The 13,590-nt window shown below is 41.1% G+C and overlaps 1 long non-coding RNA gene across 1 annotated transcript in view; it reads left to right on the top strand.

Annotated features, from left to right (window-relative positions):
* Positions 1 to 13,590, top strand: part of LOC138852344 (uncharacterized) — a 48,357-nt gene that overhangs the window by 12,997 nt on the left and 21,770 nt on the right. Inside the window, exon 2 of the long non-coding RNA XR_011391673.1 lies at positions 3,359 to 3,600. This is a non-coding gene — a long non-coding RNA (uncharacterized lncRNA). The remainder of the gene's footprint in view (positions 1 to 3,358; positions 3,601 to 13,590) is intronic.

Below are 13,590 nucleotides of genomic sequence, written 5' to 3'. Positions count from 1 at the left end.
CCAGTCGCCTGATATCTCAAGTTATGCAGGAATGCACATCCAACAATTTCGCCTCCTATTTGAGAGGTGTCAATCCAATTTTAACATCTAGAGCACGAAAAATTCTTCCCATTACATTAACGTTGTATCCAATTCAAAACCACAAAATGGCGACTCACTCCCCCAGCCGCAGGTTTCCCATTTTCGATATCATACTTCTTTTAAAAATACAATATAGGGCATGTATTTACCTATAAATTACCGTATTTCCGGAAAATATATACAGTATTTTCCACACTCCCATTCTATTCCTCATCCTCATTTCTGACATAGAGATGTAAGCCATAGCTCCGTGTCCTTCCTTTGCGGATGACACCCGGATCACCATGGCAGTGACCTCCATCAAAGACACTGCGAGACTCCAAGCGGACATGAACCAAATCTTCGAATGGGCCACTCAAAACAATATGAAGCTCAACGATGAGAAATTTCAACTACTCAGATATGAAAAACTTGAAGAAATTAAAAATGTGTCAGGGTATACCACAAATTCTAACCATACAACAGAGCGGAAAAGTAATGTGAAGGACCTGGGAGTGATATGGTAAACATGAGTAAATTAAAACTTCATCAGAGTATAAAAAAAATTCCAGCCACAAAATAGAGCGAAAAACTATCGTCAAAGACCTGGGAGTGATCATGTCGGAGGATCTCACCTTCAAGGACCATAACATAAGCGCTCCCAGTAATTGAGGTGTTTTATCTCCGTTATGCGCGCCGTGAAGGTTCTCTGTACATTTTCTAGGTCAGCAATTTCACCTGCCTTGAAAGGTGCTGTTAGTGTGCAGCAATATTCCAGCCTAGATAGAACAAGTGACCTGAAGAGTGTCATCATGGGCTTGGCCTCCCTAGTTTTGAAGGTTCTCATTATCCATCTTGTCATTTTTCTAGCAGATGCGATTGATACAATGTTATGGTCCTTGAAGGTGAGATCCTCCGACATGATCACTCCCAGGTCTTTGACGTTGGTGTTTCACTCTATTTTGTGGCCAGAATTTGTTTTGTACTCTGATGAAGATTTAATTTCCTCATGTTTACCATATCTGAGTAATTGAAATTTCTCATCGTTGAACTTCATATTGTTTTCTGCAGCCCACTGAAAGATTCGGTTGATGTCCGCCTGGAGCCTTGCAGTGTCTGCAATGGAAGACACTGTCATGCAGATTCGGGTGTCATCTGCAAAGGAAGACACGGTGCTGTGGCTGACATCCTTGTCTATGTCGGACATGAGGATGAGGAACAAGATGGGAGCGAGTACTGTGCCTTGTGGAACAGAGCTTTTCACCGTAGCTGCCTCGGACTTTACTCTGTTGACGACTACTCTCTGTGTTCTGTTAGGAAATTATAGATCCATTGACCGACTTTTCCTGTTATTCCTTTAGCACGCATTTTGTGCGCTATTACGCCATGATCACACTTGTCGAAGGCTTTTGCAAAGTCTGTATATATTACGTCACCTTGCGTGCGGCCAGCAGTAACAGCCTGGTTGATCAGACCCTGATCCACCATAAGACCTGCTCACAGACCGGGCCGTGGGGGCGTTGATCCCCGAAACCCTCTCCAGGTAAACTCCAGGCATAAGAATTAACAACTGGGCGTCTACATTGCAAACTGAATTGTTTGCAATCCTAATGGCGCTAAAGCTAACTCATGACACTGAGCTTGACTCTCTCATCATTACTGATTCTACGTTATCACTGAATGCTCTTAAATCATATAATGACTCCAACAATATGCTCATTGGAGAAGCCAGGTATAGATACTCAAAAATCAGTGATAAAGGAATTAATGTACAATTGTTATGGATCCCATCACACATTGGATTACTCCTTCATCATAAAGGTGAAATGTTAGCCAAGAAGAGTACCCAGAAGGAGAATGTAGAATATAGCTTTGGTATAACTGTGTCTAACATTAGGAATAATATTAGGAGAGAAGTAAATAATGAAAATAATTGTTATGGGAATGCAGTTAGAAGCCTGAGTAGATCTATAACCCACTATGATAACATGAACTTAGGTAAGTATATGGAGCAACTTGCAATGTGAACAGACTGACTGATGTAGTGGCCAAGTACTTCTGGCAGTTTGGGAGACACACAGATGATGATCAAACTAAATGCAAATAATGTGATCAGGCATATGGTCACTGTCTTGAACACTATGTGCTTAATTGTCCACTTATTGAGGAATACAGAGACAGACAGTATAGTAATAACTCATGTGACATGTCAAGATATCTTATTAATGAAAATAAGATACCAGATATACTGGAGTTTACCTGGAGAGAGTTCCGGGGATCAACGCCCCCGCGGCCCGGTCTGTGACCAGGCCTCCTGGTGGATCAGAGCCTGATCAACCAGGCTGTTACTGCTGGCTGCACGCAAACCAACGTACGAGCCACAGCCCGGCTGATCAGGTACTAAGCAAATATCTTAAATTTGCTTGCAACAGATAAGTGAATCATAAATATGCAGATATAAATCCATATGTACTCCTGTTAACCCTTTTGGGGGCTAGTTCCTAGGCCTTTTGTGTATCCATATGCTCTTGCGCTACCATCCACAGGATGGATATGGGGTGCACAATAAACTAGCCACTTGAGTGGCACTCGACATTATTAAAACTTTCTATATAATGTTTGGTAAAAGAGCAGGTGTCCCACAACTTAACATTAAGATCGACAACACTCCTATTGCTAAACATAACGAGGGCAAATTCCTAGGCCTACACCTTGACAGCACCCTGAAATTCAGCACACATATCCAACACATAACAAAAAAGTATCCCAAACTGTTGGGATCCTCTCTAAGATACGTTACTACATACCACAATCAGCCCTACTCACACTATACTATTCACTCATCTATCCCTACCTCACATATGCCATTTGTGTTTGGGGATTAACAGCAATTACCCACCTAAAGTCAATAATAACCCAACAAAAAGCCGCAGTAAGAATTATCATGTAATTCAATGCTAGGCAACACCTCCCCCCCCCCACTCTTCAAAGACCTAAACTTAGTCACTGTTCAGAACATTCACACTTACTACTCTGCAATCTACACCTACAGAACCATAAATTCCAATATTAACCCTGAACTAAAACACTTTCTTGATAGTTGTGACAGGACCCATAGACATGATACCAGACACAAACATTTCTTTGACATTTCCCGTGTCCGGCTAAATCTATATAAAATTCAATGTACATAAAAGGGCCTAAAATCTGAAACTCCCTGGCTGAAAACTCTAGAACTGCAGACAAAACCATCATTTTTCAAAAGCACCATTAAAAAAACATCTTATCTCCCTTACAGGGGCCCGAGACTGTTCAACTGCCTCCCAGCATATATAAGGGGGATTACCAACAGACCCCTGGCAGTCTTCAAGCTGGCACTGGAGAAGCACCTAAAGTCGGTTCCTGACCAGCCGGGCTGTGGCTCGTACGTTGGTTTGCATGCAGCCAGCAGCAACAGCCTGGTTGATCAGGCTCTGATCCACCAGGAGGCCTGGTCACAGACCGGGCCGCAGGGGCGTTGACCCCCGGAGCTCTCTCCAGGTAAACTCCAGGCTACATATCCCACCGGTAGCTAACCACATGAAAACTACTTTATCTTGCACATATCCAAAGCAGAATACACTTATTGATATCTGCAATTTCCCCTAATTTACACATGACTGTAAACATAAAATTCTGAATACAGCTATTGCATCATAATTCTTAAGCTAGTCATAAGTTTGACTAAGACATTTCAATATAGGAGCCCTACCTTATCTTGCACATTATTATTTATTTTTAATTAACACACTGGCCGATTCACACCAAGGCAGGGTGGCCCGAAAAAGAAAAACTTTCACCATCATTCACTCCATCACTGTCTTGCCAGAAGGGTGCTTTACACTACAGTTTTTAAACTGCAACATTGACACCCCTCCTTCAGAGTGCAGGCACTGTACTTCCCATCTCCAGGACTCAAGTCTGGCCTGCCGGTTTCTCTGAATCCCTTCATAAATGTTACTTTGCTCACACTCCAACAGCACGTCAAGTATTAAAAACCATTTGTCTCCATTCACTCCTATCAAACACGCTCACGCATGCCTGCTGGAAGTCCAAGCCCCCTCCCTCCAACCTTTGCTAGGCCGACCCCTACCCCGCCTTCCTTCCACTACAGACTGATACACTCTTGAAGTCATTCTGTTTCACTCCATTCTCTCTACATGTCCGAACCACCTCAACAACCCTTCCTCAGCCCTCTGGACAACAGTTTTGGCAATCCCGCACCTCCTCCTAACTTCCAAACTACGAATTCTCTGCATTATATTCACACCACACATTGCCCTCAGACATGACATCTCCACTGCCTCCAGCCTTCTCCTGGCTGCAACATTCATCACCCATGCTTCACACCCATATAAGAGCATTGGTAAAACTATACTCTCATACATTCCCCTCTTTGCCTCCAAGGACAAAGTTCTTTGTCTCCACAGACTCCTAAGTGCACCGCTCACCCTTTTCCCCTCATCAATTCTATGATTCACCTCATCTTTCATAGACCCATCCGCTGACACGTCCACTCCCAAATATCTGAATACATTCACCTCCTCCATACTCTCTCCCTCCAATCTGATATCCAATCTTTCATCACCTAATCTTTTTGTTATCCTCATAACCTTACTCTTTCCTATATTCACTTTTAATTTTCTTCTTCTGCATACCCTACCAAATTCATCCACCAACCTCTGCAACTTCTCTTCAGAATCTCCCAAGAGCACAGTGTCATCAGCAAAGAGCAACTGTGACAACTCCCACTTTATGTGTGATTCTTTATCTTTTAACTCCACGCCTCTTGCCAAGACCCTCGCATTTACTTCTCTTACAACCCCATCTACAAATATATTAAACAACCATGGTGGCATCACACATCCTTGTCTAAGGTCTACTTTTACTGGGAAATAATCTCCCTCTTTCCTACATACTCTAACTTGAGCCTCACTATCCTCGTAAAAACTCTTCACTTCTTTCAGTAACCTACCTCCTACACCATACACCTGCAACATTTGCCACATTGCCCCCCCTATCTACCCTGTCATACACCTTTTCCAAATCCATAAATGCCACAAAAACCTCTTTAGCCTTTTCTAAATACTGTTCACTATCTTGCACATATCCGAAACAAAATACATTTATTGAAATCTGTGACTCCCCAAAATCTACACATGACTATAAACATAAATTTCTGAATACAGCTATTTCTTCATAATTCTTAAGCTAGTCATAAGTTTGACTAAGACACTCCAGTATAGAAGCTGTTTCATGCCAAAACGAGACCATTTACATTAATAGATAAACTAATTGTTAAGTTCTTAATTATTTTGAACTACTCCAATTTTGTAAATCTAGTTAGTCACTGCAATTACCTAATCATAATACCCGTATGATCCATATCCTGTGTCAGTATAGAGTAAGAGCTAGTATTAGTCTTTCCGAAATGCCTAGGCATACTGGTGGCCTTCTTTGTAATAAGTATTTTATAATATGTAATAATATCTTATAATATGTAAACCCCACATAGTAATATTAACAGAGAAATAAAGAATTTTAATTTTAATTTAATTTTGGGAGGTCACTGGAGGTCATGTCAAGATATCTTATTAATGAAAATAAGATACCAGATATACTAAGCAAATTTCCTAAATTTGCTTGCAACAGATAAGTGAACTGTAGATATGTAGATAAATAAAAACTCATATGTACATCTGTTTACCCTTTTGGGGCCTAGTTCCTAGGCCTTTTTGTATCCATATGCTCTTGCGCTACTGTCCACAGGATGGATATGGGGTGCACAATAAATTAACCACTTCTGTGGCAAAATCTAATCTAAATCAACAAGAACAGGTTGTGTAGTGGAGCTAGTTCCATTTGTTTTCACATACTGGGGTCTACTGCTAAGATAAGATTTTAGGTAATCGAGTGTTCTCTGATCCTGTAATTTTCGAGTTGTAGGTGCAATAGGTCATGGTTTACTGTATCAAAAGCTTTTCGTAAGTCTATGAAAAGTCCCAGGGAAAATTCATTTTTTTCGAGTGCAGAATATATTAGTTCAATCATATGTATAAAAGCATCATTAGTATTTTTTTTCGGTCTGAATCCAAACTGACAGGGGTTGAGTATGTTGTGGGATACTAAGTAGGAGTAGACTTATTTGTGAATAATTTTTTCGAAGATTTTAGATAGTAGGGGCAAGTTTGAAATAGGCCTATAGTTGTTCAATTCAGTTGGATCACCTCCTTTGAGGATCGAGATGATCCTTGCTGTCTTGAGTATGGATGAGAAGGTGGAAGATTCAATGGATTTGTTAAAAAGAGTTGCAATAATTGGTGACAACACGTGAAAAGTTTTTTTTTATACATGAGTGGTAACCGTAAGTTATTTAGGTCCCCTGTCTTGTTCTTTAGTGTTTTGATGATGAGCGAGATTTCAGTAGGGTTTGTTGGGGCTAAAAATAGAGTATTTGGATAGTTGCCAGTGAGGTAGTCTTTTGGTTGAATGTTTATCTTTGGGATTTTGCTTGCTAGATTTGTTCCTACGGTCGAGAAAAAGACCTTAAGTTTGTTGGCAGTGTCGGTTGGCTGAAGGAGAGGTTCGTCTGGTTTAGTTAAGGTAATAATTCTGTTTTGTGATGGCTTTTTAGTTCCTAGAATTTCAGATAAGGTTTTCCAGGTATTTTTCATATCACCTTTTATGTCATGAAATCTGTTTTCGTAATATAATTTTTTTGACCTTATTAGATTGGTTAGTATTGATTAGTAACGTTTTGCAAGATCATTCGTTATTAGACCCATTCTGTACTGTTTTTCATATAGATTTTTTTATCAATAGATTTGAGGAAGCTGTAAGCCAAGGGCTGTTTAGTCTCTTTGCTGTGATCTGCTTAGTTTTTATTGGGCAATGCATGTTACAGAGGTTCTGTTTTTTTTACATCAATGTTTTTTTTCACATCAATGCTGAAGTTGTCTGCTAGCTCATTTTGTCAATCATTGTTATTTAATGCTTAAATAAAGTTATTAACAGATGACTCGTCCTGCAGTATGAAGGTGATCTTAGTTTTGTCCTGGGACAATTTACATAAGGAAGGTATAATAAGTAAGCTTATTCAGGTATACACAAATATAGTTACATAGATTATCATACATAGCATATGTGATATGTGTAGAGAACCTAGGATAACCCAAGAAAGTCAGTGTGACTTATTTCCATTAGGGTCCTTTTTAATACTGTGGCCTGGTGGCAAAAGCTCCCTTCACACGATCAGAGTTCCGGGTTCGATTCCCGGCGAAAGGGTGGAAACATCAAACGTGTTTCCTTACATCGGTCGTCTATGTTCACCCATCAGTAAAATGGGTACCTGGGTGTTAGTTAACTGGTGTGAGTCGCATCCTGTGATAAAACTAACCTAATTTGGCCGAAATGCTCTGCATAACAAGCGGCTTTCTATATAGCAGTATGTCATTGATGTCAGCTAGTCCTGTATACTTTGTACATGTACTTGTAGTAAATAAAGATATTATTATTATTATTATTATTATTATTATTATTATGAAGGAGATAATATTTTTTTTTTTTTTTTTTTATTATCACACCGGCCGATTCCCACCAAGGCAGGGTGGCCCGAAAAAGAAAAACTTTCACCATCATTCACTCCATCACTGTCTTGCCAGAAGGGTGCTTTACACTACAGTTTTTGAACTGCAACATTAACACCCCTCCTTCAGAGTGCAGGCACTGTACTTCCCATCTCCAGGACTCAAGTCCGGCCTGCCGGTTTCCCTGAATCCCTTCATAAATGTTACTTTGCTCACACTCCAACAGCACGTCAAGTATTAAAAACCATTTGTCTCCATTCACTCCTATCAAACACGCTCACGCATGCCTGCTGGAAGTCCAAGCCCCTCGCACACAAAACATACTAGGATTAAGGTAAAAAGAGTTATTTACATTTACACGTGTGATTAACTAAAAAAATCATTCTCCTCCCTTTCTGTCGCTACATTCATTAGGTCATCATCGACACCATGCCCAGCCCTTCTAGGGCAGGGTAGGTGCCTGAGCCAGAGCTTGCAGCTCACAAGCCTGCCATTCACATTCGCCCCCTTGGGGCGGGGATTGCAGACCAAAGAGGCCTAGCTTCTCCCTACGAGCCCCGTGAGGGCGGGGAATGTGGCAAGGCCTGGAGACAGTTGGTCCCAAAGATGAGGGGGTACTTGTGCCTCCTCCCATGGGGAGACTTACCTGGAGTTTACCTGGAGAGAGTTCCGGGGGTCAACGCCCCCGCGGCACGGTCTGTGACCAGGCGGCCTGGTGGATCAGAGCCTGATCAACCAGGCTGTTGCTGTTGGCTGCACGCAAACCAACATACGAGCCACAGCCCGGCTGGTCAGGAACCGACTTTAGGTGCTTGTCCAGTGCCAGCTTGAAGACTGCCAGGGGTCTGTTGGTAATCCCCCTTATGTATGCTGGGAGGCAGTTGAACAGTCTCGGGCCCCTGACACTTATTGTATGGTCTCTTAACGTGCTAGTGACACCCCTGCTTTTCATTGGGGGGATGTTGCATCATCTGCCAAGTCTTTTGCTTTCGTAGTGAGTGATTTTCGTGTGCAAGTTTGGTACTAGTCCCTCTAGGATTTTCCAGGTGTATATAATCATGTATCTCTCCCGCCTGCGTTCCAGGGAATACAGGTTTAGGAACCTCAAGCGCTTCCAGTAATTGAGGTGTTTTATCTCCGTTATGCGCGCCATGAAGGTTCTCTGTACATTTTCTAGGTCAGCAATTTCACCTGCCTTGAAAGGTGCTGTTAGTGTGCAGCAATATTCCAGCCTAGATAGAACAAGTGACCTGAAGAGTGTCATCATGGGCTTGGCATCCCTAGTTTTGAAGGTTCTCATTATCCATCCTGTCATTTTTCTAGCAGATGCGATCGATACAATGTTATGGTCCTTGAAGGTGAGATCCTCCGACATGATCACTCCCAGGTCTTTGACGTTGGTGTTTCGCTCTATTTTGTGGCCAGAATTTGTTTTGTACTCTGATGAAGATTTAATTTACTCGTGTTTACCATATCTGAGTAATTGAAATTTCTCATCGTTGAACTTCATATTGTTTTCTGCAGCCCACTGAAAGATTTGGTTGATGTCCGCCTGGAGCCTTGCAGTGTCTGCAATGGAAGACACTGTCATGCAGATTTGGGTGTCATCTGCAAAGGAAGACACGGTGCTGTGGCTGACATCCTTGTCTATGTCGGATATGAGGATGAGGAACAAGATGGGAGCGAGTACTGTGCCTTGTGGAACAGAGCTTTTCACCGTAGCTGCCTCGGACTTTACTCTGTTGACGACTACTCTCTGTGTTCTGTAAGTGAGGAAATTATAGATCCATCGACCGACTTTTCCTGTTATTCCTTTAGCACGCATTTTGTGCGCTATTACGCCATGGTCACACTTGTCGAAGGCTTTTGCAAAGTCTGTATATATTACATCTGCATTCTTTTTGTTTTCTAGTGCATCTAGGACCTTGTCGTAGTGATCCAATAGTTGAGACAGACAGGTGCGACCTGTTCTAAACCCATGTTGCCCTGGGTTGTGTAACTGATGGGTTTCTAGATGGGTGGTGATCTTGCTTCTTAGGACCCTTTCAAAGATTTTTATGATATGGGATGTTAGTGCTATCGGCCTGTAGTTCTTTGCTGTTGCTTTACTGCCCCCTTTGTGGAGTGGGGCTATGTCTGTTGTTTTTAGTAACTGTGGGACGACCCCCGTGTCCATGCTTCCTCTCCATAGGATGGAAAAGGCTCGTGATAGGGGCTTCTTGCAGTTCTTGATGAACACGGAGTTCCATGAGTCTGGCCCTGGGGCAGAGTGCATGGGCATGTCATTTATCGCCTGTTCGAAGTCATTTGGCGTCAGGATAACATCGGATAGGCTTGTGTTAACCAAATTTTGTGGCTTTCTCATAAAAAATTCATTTTGATCTTCGACTCTCAGTCTGGTTAGCGGCTTGCTAAAAACTGAGTCATATTGGGACTTGAGTAGCTCACTCATTTCCTTGCTGTCATCTGTGTAGGACCCATCTTGTTTAAGTAGGGGCCCAATACTGGACGTTGTTCTCGACTTTGATTTGGCATAGGAGAAGAAATACTTTGGGTTTCTTTCGATTTCATTTATGGCTTTTAGTTCTTCCCACGATTCCTGACTCCTATAAGATTCCTTTAGCATAAGTTCAATGCTTGTTATTTCTCTGACCAGTGTCTCCCTACGCATTTCAGATAGATTGACCTCTTTTAGCCGCTCTGTTATTCTTTTCCGTCGCCTGTAAAGAGAGCGCCTGTCTCTTTCTATTTTACATCTACTCCTCCTTTTTCTTAGAGGAATAAGCCTTGTGCATACATCGAGTGCCACCAAGTTAATCTGTTCTATGCATAAGTTGGGGTCTGTGTTGCTTAGTATATCTTCCCAGCTTATATTGGTTAGGACTTGCTTTACTTGGTCCCACTTTATGTTTTTGGTATTGAAGTTGAATTTGGTGAATGGTCCCTCGTGACTAATCTCATTATGTCGGTCTGGGGCTCCACGCATACATGTCTGAACCTCAATTATGTTGTGATCTGAGTATATTGTTTTTGATATGGTGACATTTCTTATCAGATCATCATTGTTAGTGAAGATGAGAGCCAGTGCATGTATAGAACTACTCAAAGATATTGGTCTGTGTTAATTTGATAAGCCATGTGGATGAGCAGGTCAGAGGTTGTATGAAACAGTATGATGATGTTCCCTTGTCATTAGTTTTCTTTTAATTAGTAACCTCACATAACACTTGTAACTATGTGTAGTGGCCAAGTTCCTGGTGCCTGAAATATGTACCAGTAAAATAGCATCAAGAGTCTACAAGTTGTATCATGCATTTGTATATTATTATTATTACTATAACCCGCGTATTGTCATTATCATCGTAGTCTCAGTATATTTCACCATTTATACATTTGCACATGCATACATATGCATAAATACACAGCAGCACACGCATGCATACATGCGTTTACCTAGGCTAAACAATTCACTAACAGGCAAAATTATTTACAAACATTATCTCTCAGTTCACAGCACAATCTGAACCCACAAACTCGGCATCACAGTACACAGTACTTTATCTGGAGTCTGGCTGTGTGGATAAAGTACTATGTACCCCTGATGTCGAGTTGGCAGGTTCGAATCCTTTTGTGGACTGAGAGATTAGATTAGATTTTGCCACCGAAGTGGCTAGTTTATTGTGCACCCCATATCCATCCTGTGGACGGTAGCGCGAGAGCATATGGATACACAAAAGGCCTAGGAACTAGGCCCCAAAGGGTTAACAGGAATACATATGGATTTATATCTACATATCTATAGTTCACTTATCTGTTACAAGCAAATTTAGGAAATTTGCTTAGTATATCTGGTATCTTATTTTCATTAATAAGATATCTTGAGGTGAATGGTTCAGAGAACCGACATGTTGATAAATTAGACACGTGTCTAATTTATCAACATGTCGGTTCTCTGAACCATTCATCTACAAACCTGTCAGACACTGCAACTTCTTGGGATCTTAATACTTGGGAATTCTTCGCTTGCCTAATTCTTGGGCACGACGTACTTCCACATTGAACAAATGTGACACCACCTATGACTGCTGCACCTCTCCTACCAACGGTTTATAAGCTCCTTCTCCGCACGTATGCCATATTCTATTTAAGATTGATGGACTGACCACATCGACTCAAGGTTGAGGGACTGATTACCTCATTCTCCTCCTGTTCTTCAAGATTCTCCTTTGTATGGACTGATGAAGCCACTGTGTGGCAAAACGTTTCCTCAATAAAGATACCCAAGAGTTGCACATGTGTCTAATTTATCAAGATATCTTGACATGTCACATAGGTTATTATACTGTCTGTCTCTGTATTCTTCAATAAGTGGAGAATTAAGCACATAGTGTTCAAGACAGTGACCATATGCCTGATCACATAATTTACATTTAGTTTGATCATCATCTGTGTGTCTCCCAAACTGCCAGAAGTACTTGTAACCAAGCCTAAGCCTGGCCACTACAACATCAGTCAGTCTGTTCACATTGCAAGTTGCTCCATAAACATACTTATCTACGTTCATGTTATCATAGTGGGTTATAGATCTACTCAGGCTTCTAACTGCATTCCTATAGCAATCATTTTCATTGTTTACTTCTCTCCTAATATTATTCCTAATGCTAGACACAGTTATACCAAAGTTATATTCTACATTCTCCTTCTGGGTACTCTTCTTGGCTAACATATCAACTTTATCATGAAGGAGTAATCCAATGTGTGATGGGATCCATAGCAATTGTACATTAATTCCTTTGTCCCTAATTTTTGAGTATCTATACCTGGCTTCTCCAATGAGCATGTTGTTGGAGTCATTATACGAGTCAAGAGCCTTCAATGATGACATAATCAGTAATGATGATAGAGTCAAGCTCAGTGTCATAGGTTAGCTTTAATGCCATTAGGATTGCAAACAATTCAGTTTGCAGTGTAGACGCCCAGTTGTTAGTTCTTATGCCTAACTCAACAAATTTATTATCGTTTTTAACAAGGGAGGTGGCAACAAGAGCAGATGCAGCCCTGCCAGAAGACTCCTGTTTAGATCCATCAGTGTATATAACTTGTGATAACTTATTACTACCAGCTAGGTGAGAAATTTCGTCTTGAGCAGTTGCTCTAACAAGAGATTTAAGGAAGGGATTACTAGCAATGAGCTTCTTGGGAGGGACTTGCAGGTATGTAATATTAAATGAGCATATCTTCCACGGAGGGGTGAAATGCTCTTGTTGCCTACAGTGATACAGTTCATGCAGGTTATAAAACTTGATGTAATTGCATGTTTTCACAATCCATTTAGATCTGTGTGTATTTACCACTAGACACTTGGTAAGATTCATTGTGACAGTGTCTGGTTCGTTTCTCAACATTCTAATACCGAGTACAGTGTTAATCTCAATAATCCTATCACTGATACTAGAAATACCAAGCTCCTTCCTCATGTTAAGAACTTTTGTAGATCTGGGACAGCCAAGAATAATCCTGAGAGCTTCATTTTGCATTAACTCCAAGGGTTGGAGAGAACTTTCTCTAGCTAATATCAACATGGGAGTAGCATAATCAATTAACCCTTTGACTGTCGCAACCCCAAATCCTGAGGTGTCTCCTGGTGTCGCAAAATTTAAAAAAAAAAAAAAAATTATTTTTTCTTATGAAATGATAGAGAATCTTTTCCCGATTGTAAAGACACCAAAAAAACGAAATTTGATGGAAAACTGACGGAATTACACTCTCGCGAAGTTAGCGACTTCGGCGATATTTAAAAATCGGCAATTTCGCCCACTCTGAGCCCTATTTTCGGCTAATTCCGTTATTCCAGTCAACCAAACTCATAACTATTTCTTCAGAACTCTATTTTTTATATCGATTG

Source organism: Cherax quadricarinatus, chromosome 7 (genome assembly GCF_038502225.1).
Source record: "Cherax quadricarinatus isolate ZL_2023a chromosome 7, ASM3850222v1, whole genome shotgun sequence".
Classification (NCBI taxonomy): Eukaryota; Metazoa; Arthropoda; class Malacostraca; order Decapoda; family Parastacidae; genus Cherax; species Cherax quadricarinatus.
This window is presented reverse-complemented; position numbering and strand designations above follow the sequence as displayed.